The sequence below is a fragment of the Myxine glutinosa genome, chromosome 12 (assembly GCF_964187855.1).
Source record: "Myxine glutinosa chromosome 12, kmMyxGlut1.1, whole genome shotgun sequence".
Lineage (NCBI taxonomy): Eukaryota > Metazoa > Chordata > Myxini > Myxiniformes > Myxinidae > Myxine > Myxine glutinosa.
The window spans coordinates 31948059-31965264 of NC_136272.1; the positions used below are offsets into that span (position 1 = coordinate 31948059).

At 47.3% G+C, this 17206-nt stretch overlaps 1 long non-coding RNA gene across 1 annotated transcript in view; it reads right to left on the reverse strand.

Moving 5' to 3' along the window:
* The window catches only part of LOC144888513 (uncharacterized), a 79409-nt gene extending 68294 nt beyond the window's left edge, over positions 1-11115 (reverse strand). The window contains exon 1 of the long non-coding RNA XR_013621081.1: positions 10955-11115. This is a non-coding gene — a long non-coding RNA (uncharacterized LOC144888513). The remainder of the gene's footprint in view (positions 1-10954) is intronic.
* Between the last annotated feature and the right edge of the window lie 6091 nt (positions 11116-17206).

Sequence of the window (17206 nt, forward strand, 5' to 3'; positions counted from 1 at the left end):
TTAAGGGCGACTGCCGTGTCCATGTCGATAGGTCACCAATGAAGGAGCTGGGGCTCCCACGTCGATCAGAAGAATGGACGCGACAAAAAGCTGGAATTCATCTGAGTTGCTTTATTGAAATCAAACACTCAGGCACTCTGAAAAACCCGTTTATCGGTCAGCAATATATATCTATTAACCCAGGGGGTTTGCCCAGGCCCGGCGCCAGGGGGCGTGGCCCAGCGTCCTGGCTGCGGCCTGGCAAGTTGAGCGCGGGCCTGCCCGGGCGTCCTGGACGAGCCCGGCATGGTGATCGCTCCGCGTCCTTGATAGGTGCAAGGCGATTGTGAAACCCCAGCGGCAGCCGCTACAGTGCCATATAAATATCTAAAAGCATCTTTGGGATTGCACGGACATGATTGAATTGGCCCAAATTTCTTATTAACTTGAGAGTTCATAAAACACCTTAGAGGAACCACCTTTAGAGGCCATTTTCCCTACAGAGTGGGGATTGGCATTTTTTGAAGCAATGTTTTATGGCCGGATTTGAAGCAATGTTTTATGGCCGGATGAACACGCAGGGAATTACCAGTGAACTGGTACTCAATTTGATTACAAGCTGAGTCAATGATGTAGTTGGTCGTTTGTTTGAGACAATGATTTCTAATGAAATCGGGCTGAGTTTCCAGGCTGAGTCAGCCCCCCTGGCGTTAATTCAGCGATCGACCAGGATTCGAACCCAGGATCTTAGGATCCCAAGCTGGCACCCTAACCGCTAAGCCAACACCAGGCTATACCCTAAAACACCTTATCCCACATAATATTGAAAATAAGGACATGGGAAGGTTCTTTTAAACTCTTGCTTTGCGTTTCTGAGCACAATCTATATTTCGTACGAGCTGCCATTTTATCTGAATATTGATATTCCCCAACGCTGAAGAGCGCGAGCGGCACATTTGATTGGTTGAGATGGCATCAAATGGTGTAATAATTTGTCCAAGTACTGCTAAACTGGAGGGTTTCGAAAGTGACAACAAGGCGAGTTGTGTTCAACAGTGTTCATCTTACAATAATTCACCAAATGTCCGTCCGTCTGTCTGTCCGTCCGTCTGTCCGTCCGTTCGAAGGTACCGCAAAAACGGCTACACCGATCGCAACAATATTTTGGGTGGGTAATCCTGGGATCCCCTAGAGTAAAATAGGCCATATTGTTTTTCCAATTTCAGCTTCGGCCTCCAGCATTTTCAGGTTTGGACTCCCGCATAATGTTATTTTCCTGGGTGCCGCACAAACGGCTGCACTGATCGCTGCATGGCTGCACCGATTAGACTCGGTGACATGGGACAAAGACCTTTTATAAGGATATGGGTTGAATCCCTGCTTGAGAGAATGCCAACCCCCTCCCCGCCATCACGGTCGTCTCCAACTCACAATCCCACGAGATATGTGGAAAGGACGACCCAAAACCAATTATCTTCTTTTCGATTAGTATTGTTGCGGATATGAGGATTGCATTTTTTTTGATTGTGTGTATTGTATTGTGGTAAATTGTTGTGTAACATTGGTTGGATATGGCCCCTCCTGTCTCCAGAGTTGTGTAAAGGTAAAAAGGGCGTCTTGGTAGTAAATCCATGAAACACCACATTGCAGGACACTATAAGACCCTTGTTCAGTAGCTTATATCTTTATTATGTGTTTTATAGTAAGGCCTTGTCTTCCATTAGAATGACACTCCATTGCACCAAGTAAAAGAAATAGATTCCCTTCATTTCCATTCCCAAAAACCTCCATTTCCCCCTTTCGTCATTGCCAAGCCTCGATTGCCAATTACATCCCCTCCAATTGCCGCCATTGACCACAAGGCAGGGTTGGGGAAGAAAGGCAGGTCCCCACCTCGTCAGAGAGGGGAGGAGTGAGTCAGCCCCATTCAACCAACCACGAACAAGGGGTTGGACTTGGAGAGGGTGTGGCGAGAAACATCAAGGAGGTTCGCGAAGGTTGAGGGGCGGGGCCTATATAACCCGCCGCGGGACGTTCCCCAAACGGAGAGTTGCAAAAAGGTCCAAGGCAGATGAGCTGAGAAGAGAGATGAGCTGAGAAGAGAGATGAGCTATGACAAGAGCTGAGTTGTGAGGTCCAAAAGCAGAGATCATCCAGGGAAGCACAAAGCCTGCTATTCGTCACCTTGCTCGCCAGCAGCAGCGTCTACAGCAGCAACAAGACTCGACAGCCGTTTGGGGCCTGGACGGCAGTTTGGAGCAGGGCCGCGAAGGAACGGCGGCTGCGTCAACGCGCGGATCGTGCTGCCGGACCCATTGGACTTTCCTCTCCTTCCAGCCATTCCTGCCTGCAAGTTCCCCATTTGCGTACGTGAGTTTGTTTTGTTTGTTCTGTCCTGGGTAGGTAATTAAGTCTGTATAAGCTAGTAATTTGCACTGTGTCACCTGCTTTTTCATGTCCCCTGTAAATAACCGTGACTGCTCTTTTTGCTTGTGTATGTGTAAATAATAAACCCCATTACTCTTCTGTACGTCTTCTTCTTCCTCTTTACATTCGGTCGCTTTAGAGTTTTCCACATTGAATAGCTGTGGCGCAATACGGCCAACGTCTGGGTGAATCGGGTGAGTCGGGAAAAAACTGTTAGGTCGCGGTGCCTTCGCTCGGCAAACAACATCCTTAACCGCGGACCGTAACAGTATATAAACATCATTAAAAGTACATAATGACCTCGGCCAAAGTTCAAACGACGTTTAATCTCTACATGAGAGAATTCCACATAGCTATTTGGGCAGTGTATAAGCCAACAGATTGCTGTCTCCATCGATCTTGCGGAGGCTGTAACACCTATCGGCTCAAAATCCTTTCAACTGTTGACTTGGTAGTTTTTACAATGAAGGAAACATCAACAATGTTGTTAAAAGTTTATTTTGTGATTGGAGTTATGTTGTTTGGAATGAAAAAAGAGATATCGAGCTCAAGTGAATGACGACATGCCGTGATGGTTTCTACTTTCTGGACGTGAACTTCGCGGATCGCCATATGCAGATTCGCCACGGACCTACGATCGATGTTTCTATACGTGAACGTACCCGTTTGTTTGCGAACGGGTACGTTTTTCAAGGAAGTCCTTCACGAACTTGCTGTCCATGTCTGACGTGCAACTGAAGGTGCTGCAGGAATGTGGAATTTATTGGTTTCATGCTTTCGCATTCGCCGTATTTGCATTTCCTGTTTGCTTCTGGCCTCCCACCCGTGCATAGCATTATAAAGGAGCCGTGCGTAGCACGGGTATCTCACTAGTGTATATAATTACGATTTAAAAAAAGAAGATTTTAAGGCTGCAAAAAAAATAAAACTTTTTTTTCAGAAGTTGACTGCCATTTATGCAGCATCTTTTACGCCACTTATTTAACATGTTAAATTAGTTATTTTTGCCCTTTATGACTTCCCTAAAACATTAAGTTTCGTGTTGGGAATGATTTTCAATTTTGTTTGACTGCCAGACAGGCAGGCAGACTAAAACAATTACTTCACTCCTCTGAAGTGATATCATGAAGAATATATATCTGCAAGATGAAGCAACGTTTGCTCGGGACGAGATTCCATAGAATTTGCCAAACTCAGAGCCAAAGTACTACTAAACTGCAAGTTCGTGTTCCGATTGATGTACAATTGAAATTAGAATATAACATTCAATTGAAATTGAGTCGTTCCTTGATCATAGACTGACATCCATATACAGACATACAGATAGACAAAGTGAAGCAATTGCTTATCCCCACTTTTTCCTTCGCTCCACGTGGGGGTAATGAGTAATCTGCATATACAGTATGTATATAAACAGGTAAGGGAGTATTTAACAGCGGTAAAAAACAACTGCTTGCTTTAAACACAATAACAACTTTGGAGGAATTTGGCTTTGTCACAAGGCCTGAGTTTACACATCCGATCGTTCATTCGTACTTGTGTAAAAGTTAATTATAATGTTTGCGAATATTAATAAATGTCAAATAATTAAATAATTCAATGTACATAGAGAAAAATTAATATGAATTTTTTGTAGAACATCACCAATTTAGTTAATAAGTTAGACTTTTACATCATGCTGTGTATTTAGTTATGAGCCCGAATGCCTAGAGTTGACGTGCAATTCCATGTGAAAGGTAAAACTTAATCTGAAGAAGAAGCTTACTTTGATGCGAACATAATTCAGCCAATCACAACCGCGATCTAATCAAGTTGAGATGATATCATGAAGAATATATATCTGCAAGATGAAAGCTAAATGTTCAAGGTTTTTTTACATAAAAGTACATGGACAGATGATCAGTTGGTGGGAAGGGAGCTCATTTTAATGTCCAACGTCTCCGACCTTGTCGGAGGGGCGGGAGACAATTAATATTATAGTGAGCTGTGAGTGGTTTCTTCGGGAGTGTGTTAAGTGAGCATCTTTTTGTAAAGGAGTGTGAGTGTGCAACTCAGCATAGTTTCTTAGGAGGTTTATAAGTTTGTGAGTACAATTTTTTTAGGAATATGTAAGTGCATGAGTACAATTTGTTCGGCAGTGTGTTGGTGAATGAGCATATTTACACATACTCCCTAACAGGGTTTAAGTTGTATCTGTAGGGAGATGAATTATAAATCAAAAGAGGCGGTGTTAACACTGCACATTAATTTAGTGAGGCCTCATCTGGAATACTGTGTGCAATTTTGGTCACCACATCTGAGGAAGGAAATAGCTTCCATAGAGGTGGTTCAGCACAGGGTGACTAGATTGATTACTGGGCCTAACGAGACTGAGCTATGAGGAGCGGCTGAAAGAGACAGGACTTTATACATTAGAAAGGAGCCGGTTACGAGGGGATTTGATGGAGATGTTGAAGCAAACGAAAGTTGTGCATAAAATAAGTGTGGTCAAAATTTACAGCAGAATAGACAATGACAGGATCAGAGGCCATACAGCGTGAGAGTAAAGGAGCGGAGAGTTAAGACGTTAGTAAGGCAGGGTCTTTCACTCAGAGATGTTCGGTAGACAGAGGTTTGGTTTTCACGCCTGTTTGTTTGTCTGTCTGTCTGTCTGTTTGTTTGTCTGTCTGTCTGTTTGTTTGTTTGGCTGTCTGTCTGTGACATCACTGTCTGTGACGGTGATATCTCAAAACGTTATGGACAGATTTGGACAAAATTTGGTGGACATGTTGGGTGTGTGACAAGGACACATAGATTCTATTTTGGTGATTATCTGAATCTGGATCCGAGAATTTTGTAAGTGATTCTTCATCATTGAGAGATAGGGCCAAAAATGATATATAGCAAGATATTGTTACATTTGTGCGGGGTAGGGATACCTTAGTTCAGGTAGAGTATATAGATTGGTGTGCTCCGACTTTCATGAAGAAGAAGAACCAGCTCGATGTACCATAAGTAGGGATCCGGTAGACCGTGTGTCGTGGGTAAGCTTGTATCTTCGTCCCCATCACGAGGGATGGGGCTGGTTAATTAGCGAGAGATTATGGGAAAATTAATCCCCTGTGTGTCGTTGCCTCTGTAATCTATTCCTTTGTTCCTTTTCACACCGCACTAGACACCGAGCCAGAAATCACCATTAACCACACTAATGAATAAAAACCACCGGAAACCATGCATCAAGCACTACCGCTGGCAACCCTGACTTGGTGAGCATACAGAATGGGCAGGCCGAGAGCCATGCCCTGAAGAGCAGTGATTGATCTGGGGTTTGACTGACAGAAAGGACTGGTAAGAAAGGACTCGCTGATTGGTAAATAGACCAGATAGACCAGTCTGATAAACCAGACCTTTTGTCCGCCCCATTCTTCCCTTTCTCCAAGCTATTCTGAAATCTCTGACACACCTTCAACAGCTCTCCTTACCTCTTCCTCCTCTTCCACATCTTACCCTACCGCTCCCCCCCCCCCCCTGTTCTGTATCCGATGCTCCCCCTTCCTCCTCTTTAACAGTATGGACGTCAAACATCCGGGGCCTTCGCTCAAACTTGACTGATCTCTCCATACAGGTGGCTTCTGATAAACCAGACGTGATCTGCTTAACAGAAACTTTCCTCCTTCATGATGTCTCTGATTCCTTGATATCTCTCCCAGGTTACTCCCTCCTCCGGTATGATAGACCTGAGCCTCGTCCTGGAGGGGGGGTTGCTATCTTTATAAAAACTCTCTTCCTCACTTGCCCTGCACTGCCCTCTCTCCACCTCACCCCCAGGAATACCTTTGGCTATGGCTTCCCCTTCGCTCCCACCTTTTGTTCATATGTGTGTTGTACCGTCCACCAAACAGTGATGACTCCATCTACATCTCACTGTCTGATAATATGGACCAACTTCTATCAACCCATCCCAACTCTCTCTTCCTCATATGTGGTGATTTCAATTGTCACCATGCCAGTTGGCTGGGTGTGGGTACCCTCTCACCAGCCATGGCTCTTCAGCAAAGGACTTCTGTGACTCACTGGGACTGACACAATCTGTCAATTTCCCGACCCGGATCTCAGTCAACGGAGCATCTTCTCTTCTGGACTTGGTTATGACTAACTTCCCTGAAAATGTCTGCTGCTCTTCTTCTGCTCCAATCGGCTCATCTGATCATGTGCTTGTTAAAGTGGACATCTCTCTGACCATTCTCAGAGAGCCTCCTCAGCATCGACGAGTCTGGCATTTCACTCAGGCCAACTGGCACGGTCTTCAAGCAGCCATCAATCATCTGGACTGGTCTCCCATCTCTACCGCCTCTGACATCAACTCATCCTGGGAATTCTTCCAAAGTAAATTGCTCTCTCTCATGCACAGATTTATCCCATCTCGTCTTCAGTTGTCATACCCTTCCTCCCGTCCATGGTACATGGAATCTTGTGGTGAGGCTATTGCCCAGAAACAATTTGCTTTCGTCTCTTGGAAAGCAAATCCAACGGAAGGAAATCTCATTTCCTTTCACAAAGCCCGAAACAAGCGTGTGTCCACCCTCAGGAGAGCCAGGAAACAATATCTCTCCGTTCTCAGGACAGAACTCTCTTATCTGTCTCCCTCTTCCAAATCCTGGTGGCGTCTGGTCAAATCTGTTTCTGGTGTTTGTTCCCCCTCCATCCCCTCCCTCACCTCAAATGGGCACACGGCTGACTCCGCACGTGAAAAAGCTGAATGTCTCAACTCTGTGTTTGCCTCTAAATCTTGTGTCCCAAACCCATCCCTCTCTGTACCCACCGTACCCAGTCGTACCCAGCTGCTCCTGGACTCTGTGTCCTTTCCTCCTGACAAGGTGGAAAAGTTTCTGTCAACCCTCGACTCTGATTCTGCAACTGGACCTGACGGCATCAGCCCACGGGTCCTAAAATCTTGTTCTTCTGCTCTTTCACTCCCTCTCTCTGTTCTCTTCACCCTGTCTTTTGCTCAAGGTCATCTGCCATCTGCTTGGAAATCTGCCAACATCACCGCTTTGCAGAAAAAAGGTGCAAAACACATCCCAGCAACTACAGACCAATCAGCCTTCTCCCAATTATCAGCAAAGTCATGGAATCCATCATTGCTTCAGATATGAAATCTTTCCTCTTCTCCAATGGCTTGATCTCTGATCTTCAATTTGGTTTCAGACCTGGTCACTCTACTCTGGACATGCTGCTTCTGCTTTCTCAACAATGGATGGAGGTCCTCAATGCCAAACAGGAAATTAGAGCTGTCTCCCTTGACATATCACGTGCCTTCGATACGGTCTGGCACCCCGCTCTACTCACCAAACTCTCCTCTTTTGGTATCCATGGAAATCTCCACTCATGGCTGGCGGACTTCCTCTCTAGTCATAGTCAACGTGTGGCCCTGAATGGGTTTCTGTCATCTCCTCTTCCTGTTCAGGCTGGAGTTCCCCAAGGCAGTGTTCTGGGCCCTGTGCTTTTTCTGGTCTTCATCAATGATCTCTCTGACTCTATTGAAAATCCTCTCTATCTCTTTGCTGATGTCTCTACTCTCTGTCGCTCCATTCTTCATCCCTCAGATCGGCAGTCTGCAGCCTCCTCACTCTCTGCAGACCTGGACAAAATCACAGACTGGGCATACAAGTGGAACATGTCTTTCAATCCTGACAAATCTCACACTCTTACGATGTCTCTCCGAAAAGACCGACTGGACAACCCTCCCATCCACTTTCTGAATAATCCTCTCCAAGAAGTTCTGTCACTCAAGCTTTTGGGTCTCACTATCTGCCATGATCTTTCCTGGGAAAACCACATTTCAAATCTGGCCTCCAAAGCCAGTCGCCGACTGGGCATCCTCCGTCGTGCGAAGTCCTTCCTTGCCACACCTGAGCTCCTCACCACATACAAGGCTTTCATCCGCAGCTCAATGGAATCCTGCGCTCCCCTCTGGGCTGGTGCTCCTGCCTCACATCTAGCTCGTCTTCACGCTGTTGAAACCAAAGCATTCAGAATCATTGGAATCTCCCGCGATGAAGCTAACTCCAAGGGCCTCTCACTCACTCACCGCAGGCAGGTTGGTGGTCTTTCCGTCTTCTATCGACTCCTCTCTGGCCTGCCCCCCCCCCCCCCAGCTCTCTCTGGGCTCTGTCCAGCAAATATTCCTACAGGTCGGACAAGATCTGCCTGCAACCCTCTTATGGTTAAACTGCCAAAATCAAGACTCTCTGCTCACCTTCACTCCTTCATTCCTCTTTTCTCCTGCCTCTGGAACAAACTCCCTCACTCTCTACAATCCCACTCCACCCTCCAGGTCTTTAAAACAGCTGTTCACCACCATCTCTTATCTTCCCCCATCCAAAACCTTGATCTTTTCCATCCCCGCTAATTTCACCCCAATTCCACTTCTTTGAAATACCAACTTCTGTCCTGGAAGTCCTTGGTGTCCTTGTGTTTTGTACTTCTCCCACCCTTCCCCCCCCCCTCAAGCCCACTCCCTCCCACACATCTCCCTGCTCTTAAATGTTGTGTGCTCTCAAGTGTTTGTGTGCTTCCCCTTCTCTTGTCTTCCGCTCCCTCTTTTTATATATTTTGTTTGTCTGGTTGATTTGTTTGTGAAGTAAATGTCAACTCTTTCACGAGCCTCGATTCAGTATCCCCAAAAAAAGAAGAAAAAAAAAAAAAAAGCAGGACAGATGACGTCAGAGCCTGGACGATAAAAGAATGTGCTGGCGGACATTTTCTCGCTCTTCCTTTGGCTGCTGATCCTGGTTCCATAGTGGATGGTTGTGCATTGCTCTCTTCCGCGGGGAGTCTTTATCGCGGGCAGCCATGTTCCGGCATCTTGCTGGTGGTCATGAGGAGGAAGAGCTGTGGTTGTCCAAGCAAGAACGACGAGTGGACAGGTGCTGCCTGCTCGCTGCAGTGCGCCGAGGCTAGGAGTGAGCGGACGCACGGTGAAGCCCAGCTGGTGCGAACGAGCACATTTTCCCGCCAAAGCCTCGGACAATCCCTGATGATATTTCGGAGATGCTCAGAGCTAAGTGCACACAGACACATTTATTTTCAGTTATTTTTCCCCTTTGTCTGTATACAAGTCTGTGTGGAGGGTCCCTCAATTTAGGAATTTAGTTTTATTGTGTTTCATTTGGTTACCGGCATTTCTTAAAGCCGGCATTTATTTGTACATTTTAAATCCTGTGTCGTTTGAGTTGATTTATTGCAGGGTCGAGGACGTCGGGTGGAATCCGTGAAGGTAAGTGCTCCAGGCTCTCCCCCACTTGCCCCCACAAGTATTCTCTGCTATATTTTGACTGAACACCTCAGAGTTAAAGCCTGTTCGAAATACGTTTTCTTGGAAGAATTTAATCACCAGGAATATCTACGAGTAAAAATGTTTCGAACAGATTCGGAGGAAACCTCGTGGACAGATTGGGTGCGTGAATGAATGATCGTTTAAGGCCATTTTCCCCCTTTGGAGCAGGGGTTAGCCTTGCAGGCCCCATGACAATCATGGTTCCCTGTTTGAGGCAATGTTATTTTTTTATGTTTATTTTTGTCATGCCCTTCCTGACGCCAACCCTTAGTCACCTCTTACTATACGCAGGGTACCTATTCTAAATCGGGGTACACACCAGGATCATTCGTCCCTGCAAGCTGGTACTCAATTTGCCGACCTCAGAAGGATGACAGGCTGAGTCAACTCCCCTGGCATTAATTCAGCGATCGACCAGGATTCGAACTCAGGATCCTAGGAATCCCAAGCCTGCGCCCTAACCGCTAAGCCAACACCAGGACAAGGATAAATCGATTCGATGTTGTTGAAGACCCGGATACGAGATATTTTTTAATTGTTAAAGTGATTCTTCATAATTGAGAGATGAGGCCTAAAACGATATACAGCATATCTCAAAAAGTTTTGGATGAGGGATAACAGAACTAGGTGGTTGAGTTGGGGTAGGTGACAAGAACAAGACAATCAGATTTTGGTTCAGGTCCGGATCCATATCCGGCCTATCAGAGGATCGGCTTCCGAGTTCTATTCTAGTTTAAGGTAGTGTTGTTTAAAAACAATGACAACTTCTTACTTTTGATGAACTTTCATTTGCCATTAATTTTGTTCATTAAGGAAATTTCATTTCAGGAACTAACCTTATTTTACCTCTCCAATGTTATATAAATTATGCTAAGCGACAACTATATGACAACTACCCTTTGCGACAACACCTTTCCCAAACATGAACAAAAAGAGCATTTACACTACTTCCTGCCATGATATGAGCAGTTACTACTCTTACACTTATTTAATGTGTGTTCATTTGGACTTTAACATTAATCCAATGTCAGATATTCTTTATTTTCTAATGATAAAACAAATTCACAACAGCTAAACACAGCATTCTATAGGATTTCTTTAAAATTGTATATTTTTATCAATATATTTATTATGATTATACTTTGGCATTTTTCTGATACAGCTCTGATGCCAAGAATGAATGATGTCATCCTTGTAGAGTTTAGTATGTCGTGTGACAGTGTCGCTCACCTGCCATTCTCCCCGGTCGACAACTTTGTTTTAAGACGTCTTGCTATAAAAACCCAAGCACAAGTGAAATGGCCACCAAAGGAAATATCTCGACACGCAGAGGCACAGTTGCTGGACGCAACGCAGACAGGCAGTTGGGCAAACCCAAACTGAAACCCTCCCACTTGCCACCCTTCCCACTTCCCACTTTTCTAATCTTTCCCAAACAGACATTGATTGAAGCCTTTATCCCTCCCAAAATCAAGGATATAATTGTGCTCTCCACTGTTTGGTTTTTATAGACAATATTTGTAAGCTAATATCATTATACACTACATATTCCACATATACTGAATATGCATTTACTTTTGAGGAATTTTTGTCACGTCATCAATTTTGAGGAACTAATATTTTACAATGTTCACGTAAGTAGTTGAAGGTTTCTGTGGACATTTTATTTGACAAAATCAAAAAGTACAGAAGTGTTGATGAAACCACTTATTTCTCAGATATATCCTCACTAGACCTACATGTCCCATCCGTGTGGCCTTGATGTCATCTGCGTAGACATCTTTCGGACAGGTATTTTCGGTATTTCATGTCTTGTACTTTGATGTCTTCATTATTGATAAACTTGATGCCTCCAGGCATCTACAGAGATGGAGATCACACAGTGACAAGTCTGCACAATATGGGGGATGATTTAGAACTTCCCAAACTATCTCCGCTAGAAGAATCCTCACATTTGCAGTATGAAGGTGAGTATTATTGTGTAATGAAATCCGAGCTATCATATACAGTCACGTGAAAAAGTAAGTACACCCCATGTAAAGTTTTGACTTTTTCAACATATTTCAACATACAGCTATTTGATCTTCATTTCAACAATATTGATAGATAAAGGTGATATAATATAACAAATATCATGAAACATTTACATTTTGTAGACCATTGTATAATTTAAATAAACATAAATGCAAATTTCGCATGTGGAAAAAGTAAGTACACCCCGACATTTATCACTACTTCAAACACCTAAAATTAGAATCAGGTGCACCAGCTCAGGTGCAAATGATTAGAACATCATTAGAGAGGATCTTGGAGGAACCTGTCTTATTTAAAACTCAGACATTTAGTTTGGTTTGCTCTTCGTTGTTGAAGTGTGCGGCGTCACCATTCCTAGATCAAAAGAGCTCTCTGAGGCCTTCGGGAAGAAGGTTATAGCTGCCTACGAGTCTGGGAAGGGATTTCAAAAGATCTCCAAACAATTTGAAATCAATCGTTCGACTGTCCGGAAGATCATCTACAAGTGGAGAAGATTCCAAACAACTGCCAACTTGTTCAGGTCACGCCGCCCCAGCAAGTTCAGCCCGAGAGCAGACCGCAAGATGCTGAAAGAAGTCTTGAAGAACCCCAGAATGTCATCACGGGACCTACAGGTAGCTCTTGCCACTGTTGATGTCAAAGTGCACGTTTCTACCATTAGAAAGAGGCTGCACAAATTTGATCTACATGGGAGGTGTGCCAGGAGGAAACCTTTGCTGTCCAGAAAGAACATCAGGGCAAGACTATAGTTTGCCAATGAACACGTAGGCAAAGACCAGCACTTCTGGAACAATGTGCTCTGGACAGATGAGTCAAAGGTAGAGCTATTTGGCCACAGTACCAGAAGACATGTTTGGCGAAAACCAAAGACAGCATTTGACCACAAGAACCTGATACCAACTGTAAAGCATGGTGGTGGAAATATTATGGTTTGGGGCAGCTTTGCTGCATCAGGGCCTGGGCAGCTCACCATCATAGAATCCACTATGAATTCTTAATTGTACCAGAGGGTGCTTGAGGATAATGTGAGGCCATCTGTTGGCAAGTTGAGGCTCAACCGAAGGTGGACCTTGCAACATGACAATGACCCAAAACATACCAGTAAATCCACCAAGGAATGGCTGAAAAGAAAGAAATGGAGGGTTCTGGAATGGCCAAGTCAAAGCCCGGATCTAAATCCCATCGAGATGTTGTGGGGGGATTTGAAACGAGCTGTGCATGCAAGAAACCCCTCAAACATCGCACAGCTGAAAGAATTCTGCCTGGAGGAGTGGGCAAAAAATTCTCCCAGTCGATGTCAGAGACTGGTAGACAGTTATAAGAAACGCCTACTTGAGGTTGTTTCTGCCAAAGGGGGCAATACCACCTATTGGAGCCAAGGGTGTACTTACTTTTTCCACATGCGAAATTTGCATTTATCTTTATTTAAATTATACAATGGACTACAAAATGTAAATGTTTCATGATATTTGTTATATTATATCACCTTTATCTATCAATATTGTTGAATTGAAGATCAAATAGCTGCATGTTGAAATATGTTGAAAAAGTCTAAACTTTTCATGGGGTGTACTTACTTTTTCACGTGACTGTATGTATTGTGTCACTTTGCTGTGTAAAAAGTCACTGTGGTGTTGTTTGTGGATGGATTTTCCACATTCAAGAAATTCCATATGAATTTTTTAAACATAGTTGAGGCTCATGGGAGAGCTAGTACTAGTACATGTATGGATCAGGACACAACAGGACAAAAGGAGCAGTTGCAAAAATATCAACAGCAGAGTTGAAGGCCAAGATAGAGGCAGACTTGGACAAACAATGGGTGTGGGGAAGAATGTGGGGCAGGATGCATGGGGTGGACACGATGGATATAGAAGGAAACTCTCAGGAGGGAAACTGAAAATTTAGAAGGAGGAAGAATTGGGGTGGGGTGGGGGAAAGAGGGGTTAACACGGATATAAAAGATCATGGTTTTGAATTGAGGATGATGTGAGATAGTGGTGAACAACTGTCTTGAGGACTTGGAAGGAAAAATGAGATTGAATAGAATGTGGAATTTGGTTCCACAGGCAGGAGAGAAGAGGAACGAATGAGTGGAGGTGAGCCATTATCCTGGGTTTATATAGGGGACAAAACACTGAAAGGGCCAAGGATGAAAAACTAGAAAGGAGGCAGTAGAAGACAGAGACCACAAACCTGTCTGCAATGGCGTGATATACCCATAGACAGTTGATATACAGTAGCATAGTGATAGACCCAAAGACTCAGCTTCATAGCAGCAAATTCTAATGATCTTATAGGCCTTGGTTTTCACAGCATCAAGCTGAGTAAGGTATGAGGCAGGGGGTACCAGCCCAGAGGGGGGAGCAGTAATGCATCAAGCAGTGGATGACTGCCTTGTCGGTCGATAGGTGTTCAGGTGTGCCAAGGAAGGACTTCGCACGACGGAGGATGCCCAGTCGGTGACTGGCTTTGGAGGCCAGCTTGGAGATGTGTTTTTCCCAGGAAACATCATGGCAGATAGTGAGACTCAAAAGCTTGGGTGACAGAACTTCTTCGAGAGGATTCTTGAGAAAGTAGATGGGAGTCTTCCAGACGGTCTTTTCGGAGAGACATCGTGAGAGTGTGAGATTTGGCAGGATTGAAAGACATGTTCCAGTTGTTTGACCAGTCTGCAGAGAGTCTCTCTCTCTCTCTCTCCTCTCTCTCCTCTCTCTCCTCTCTCTCCTCTCTCTCTCTCTCCTCTCTCTCCCCTCTTTCTCCCCTCTCTCTCCCCTCTCTCTCCTCTCTCTCCTCTCTCTCCTCTCTCTCTCCTCTCTCTCCTCTCTCTCCTCTCTCTCCCCTCTCTCCCCTCTCTCTCCCCTCTCTCTCCTCTCTCTCCTCTCTCTCCTCTCTCTCCTCTCTCTCCTCTCTCTCCTCTCTCTCCTCCCTCTCCTCTCTCTCCTCTCTCTCTCTCTCCCCTCTCTCCCTCTCTCCCTCTCTCTCTCCTCTCTCTCCTCTCTCTCCTCTCTCTCCTCTCTCTCCTCTCTCTCTCCTCTCTCTCCCCTCTCTCCCCTCTCTCCCCTCTCTCTCCCCTCTCTCTCCTCTCTCTCCTCTCTCTCCTCCCTCTCCTCTCCTCCTCTCTCTCCTCTCTTCTCTCTCCTCTCTCTCCTCTCTCTCCTCTCTCTCCCTCTCTCTCCTCTCTCTCCTCTCTCTCTCCTCTCTCTCCTCTCTCTCCTCTCTCTCTCTCCACTCTCTCCACCTGCTGGCCGTGTGTATGCTGGTTGTACTGTCATGGCGTCTGCTTGTGGAGGCCTGTGAGTGCTCTGTGTTGTTGCTCCCTTCCTCACCCCCTCTGTCTTTTTTTCCCCCCCGTGATTCCCATATATGTTGAGACGGCAGAGAGCACCGGAGAGCACAGGGTGATTGCTGGTAAGGGTTCGTCGTTTTTGGGCATCGCCCTATCGGTGTTTGCTCTTTCATCTTAAACCTCTATTGCCATAATTGCCTTTCGTTTATCTTTCTTTCAGTTTGTTTTGTTGCCTCCCTTTCCCGAAGTTAGGGAAATCGGACCGGTCTGTTTACTTCCCATCCCCGGAGTTCGGGTAGGGAAGATTATATTAAAGCGCGGCGTTACGCGCGCTGCTTGTGAGCAAGGAGGAAGCGGACAAGCGGTAACATATAAACGTCTTTATTGTAAGACTACACTGTAACACTGAACTCCTCCGGGCTGGTCGCCCGGTGTATATCATGAGGCCACGCCTACCCCTCGGGCGTGGCCACCGCCCACTTGGTGCGTGGAATGATGTCACCACGCCAGTGGGCTTTTGTGTCCGCCACACGCGCCCCCCCAGAATTCCCGCGCACCTGGAGGGCCAGTTTGCGGGGCAGACAAATGACCCGGCCGAAGCGCTCCCTGGCGATCGGCGGCGTCCGGGGTGCAGGGATACCAGGTGGGATGCCCCTGGCTGCCCCTGGGATGGGTGCAGGACCGGGGGGCGCCGTGGCGGCGGGGCTGGGCGGTGCCGGGGGTCCGCCCACAGGAGGGCGGCCCCGACGTGGGGGTCGGGCCACTGGCGGTGGATGGCTGGCCCACCACCGCCATGAGCCGCCATCCACATCGAGGTGGGCCGGCTTGAGGCGGTCTACCGAAACGCGGTCAGGAGTACCGCCGATGTCCAGGGTGAAGTGCTTCGCCCCGGTCTCCAGCACACGGAAAGGCCCGTCGTACGGGGGCCGCAGTGGTGTCCGATGGGCATCGTGGCGGATGAAGACGTACTCCGCCATGCAAAGCTCCGGGGCGACGTGCGTCGGTGGGTGCCCGTGGCATGCCGTTGGCACTGGGGCGAACCTCTGGGCGGTCTCTTGCAGAGCGGAGCGCTGCTGTGCCGCGGACCATGGTGCCGTGGAGTCGGGGAGGAACTCGCCCGGCACCCGCAGCGGTTGCCCGAAGACCAACTCCGCCGCGGATGCGCGCAGGTCCTCCTTGGGCGCCGTCCGGAGGCCCAGCAGGACCCAGGGGAGCCTGTCGACCCAGCCGCCGTCGCGGAGGGTGGCCCGGAGCGCGGCCTTCAATGAGCGGTGAAATCGCTCACACAGGCCGTTAGCCTGGGGGTGGTAGGCCGTGGTTCGGTGCAGCCGGACCCCGAGCCCCTGCGCAACCGCCCCCCAGAGCTCCGAGGTGAACTGGGGGCCGCGGTCGGATGAGATGTCTGAGGGGGCGCCGAACCGGGCGACCCAGGTGGCGATGAAAGCCTGCGCGACCTCGGCCGCCGTTGTCGACGCCAAGGGCACGGCCTCCGGCCACCGGGTGGTGCGGTCCACCATGGTGAGGACGTAGGTGAAACCCCGCGAGGGGGGCAGAGGTCCCACCAGGTCCACGTGGACGTGGTCAAACCGGCGTTCCGGCACCGTGAACGGGGCCAACGGGGCCTGGGTGTGCCGGTGCACCTTGGCGCGCTGGCACGCAAGGCACGTCCTGGCCCAGCCGCGGACGGCCTTCCGGAGGCCGTGCCAGACGAACTTGTCGGCGATCAGCCTTTGGGAGGCCCTCGCGCCCGGGTGGGACAGGCCGTGGATGGTGTAGAAGAATTTGTAGCTGAGAGACTCAGGACTCCAATGACCGGACACAGGTTTACAAAAGGTCTGGTTTATTAACTGCTTCTTCACTTCATTCCATTTACCAAATTATACCGCATAATATAATGGACCAGGTTAACTCTATCCGCATGGTCCTTCTTGTTCGGCTGCAGCGCCGAACTCGTGGTACGCGTTCATTCCGTCGTGCAGGGCTTCGTGGCGAGAGTCTTTCGTTCCGTCGGGCAGGGGTTATCGTGGCGAGTGCTCCTTACTCAACGTTTTCTCTCGTTTATATCGCCAAACTGGACTTAATCCTCTGTCCGCTGAAACGTTAATCCTTTCTCCGCTGATGCCCCGAGGTCATGCATTGCACCAAGTCCTGGCATCAGC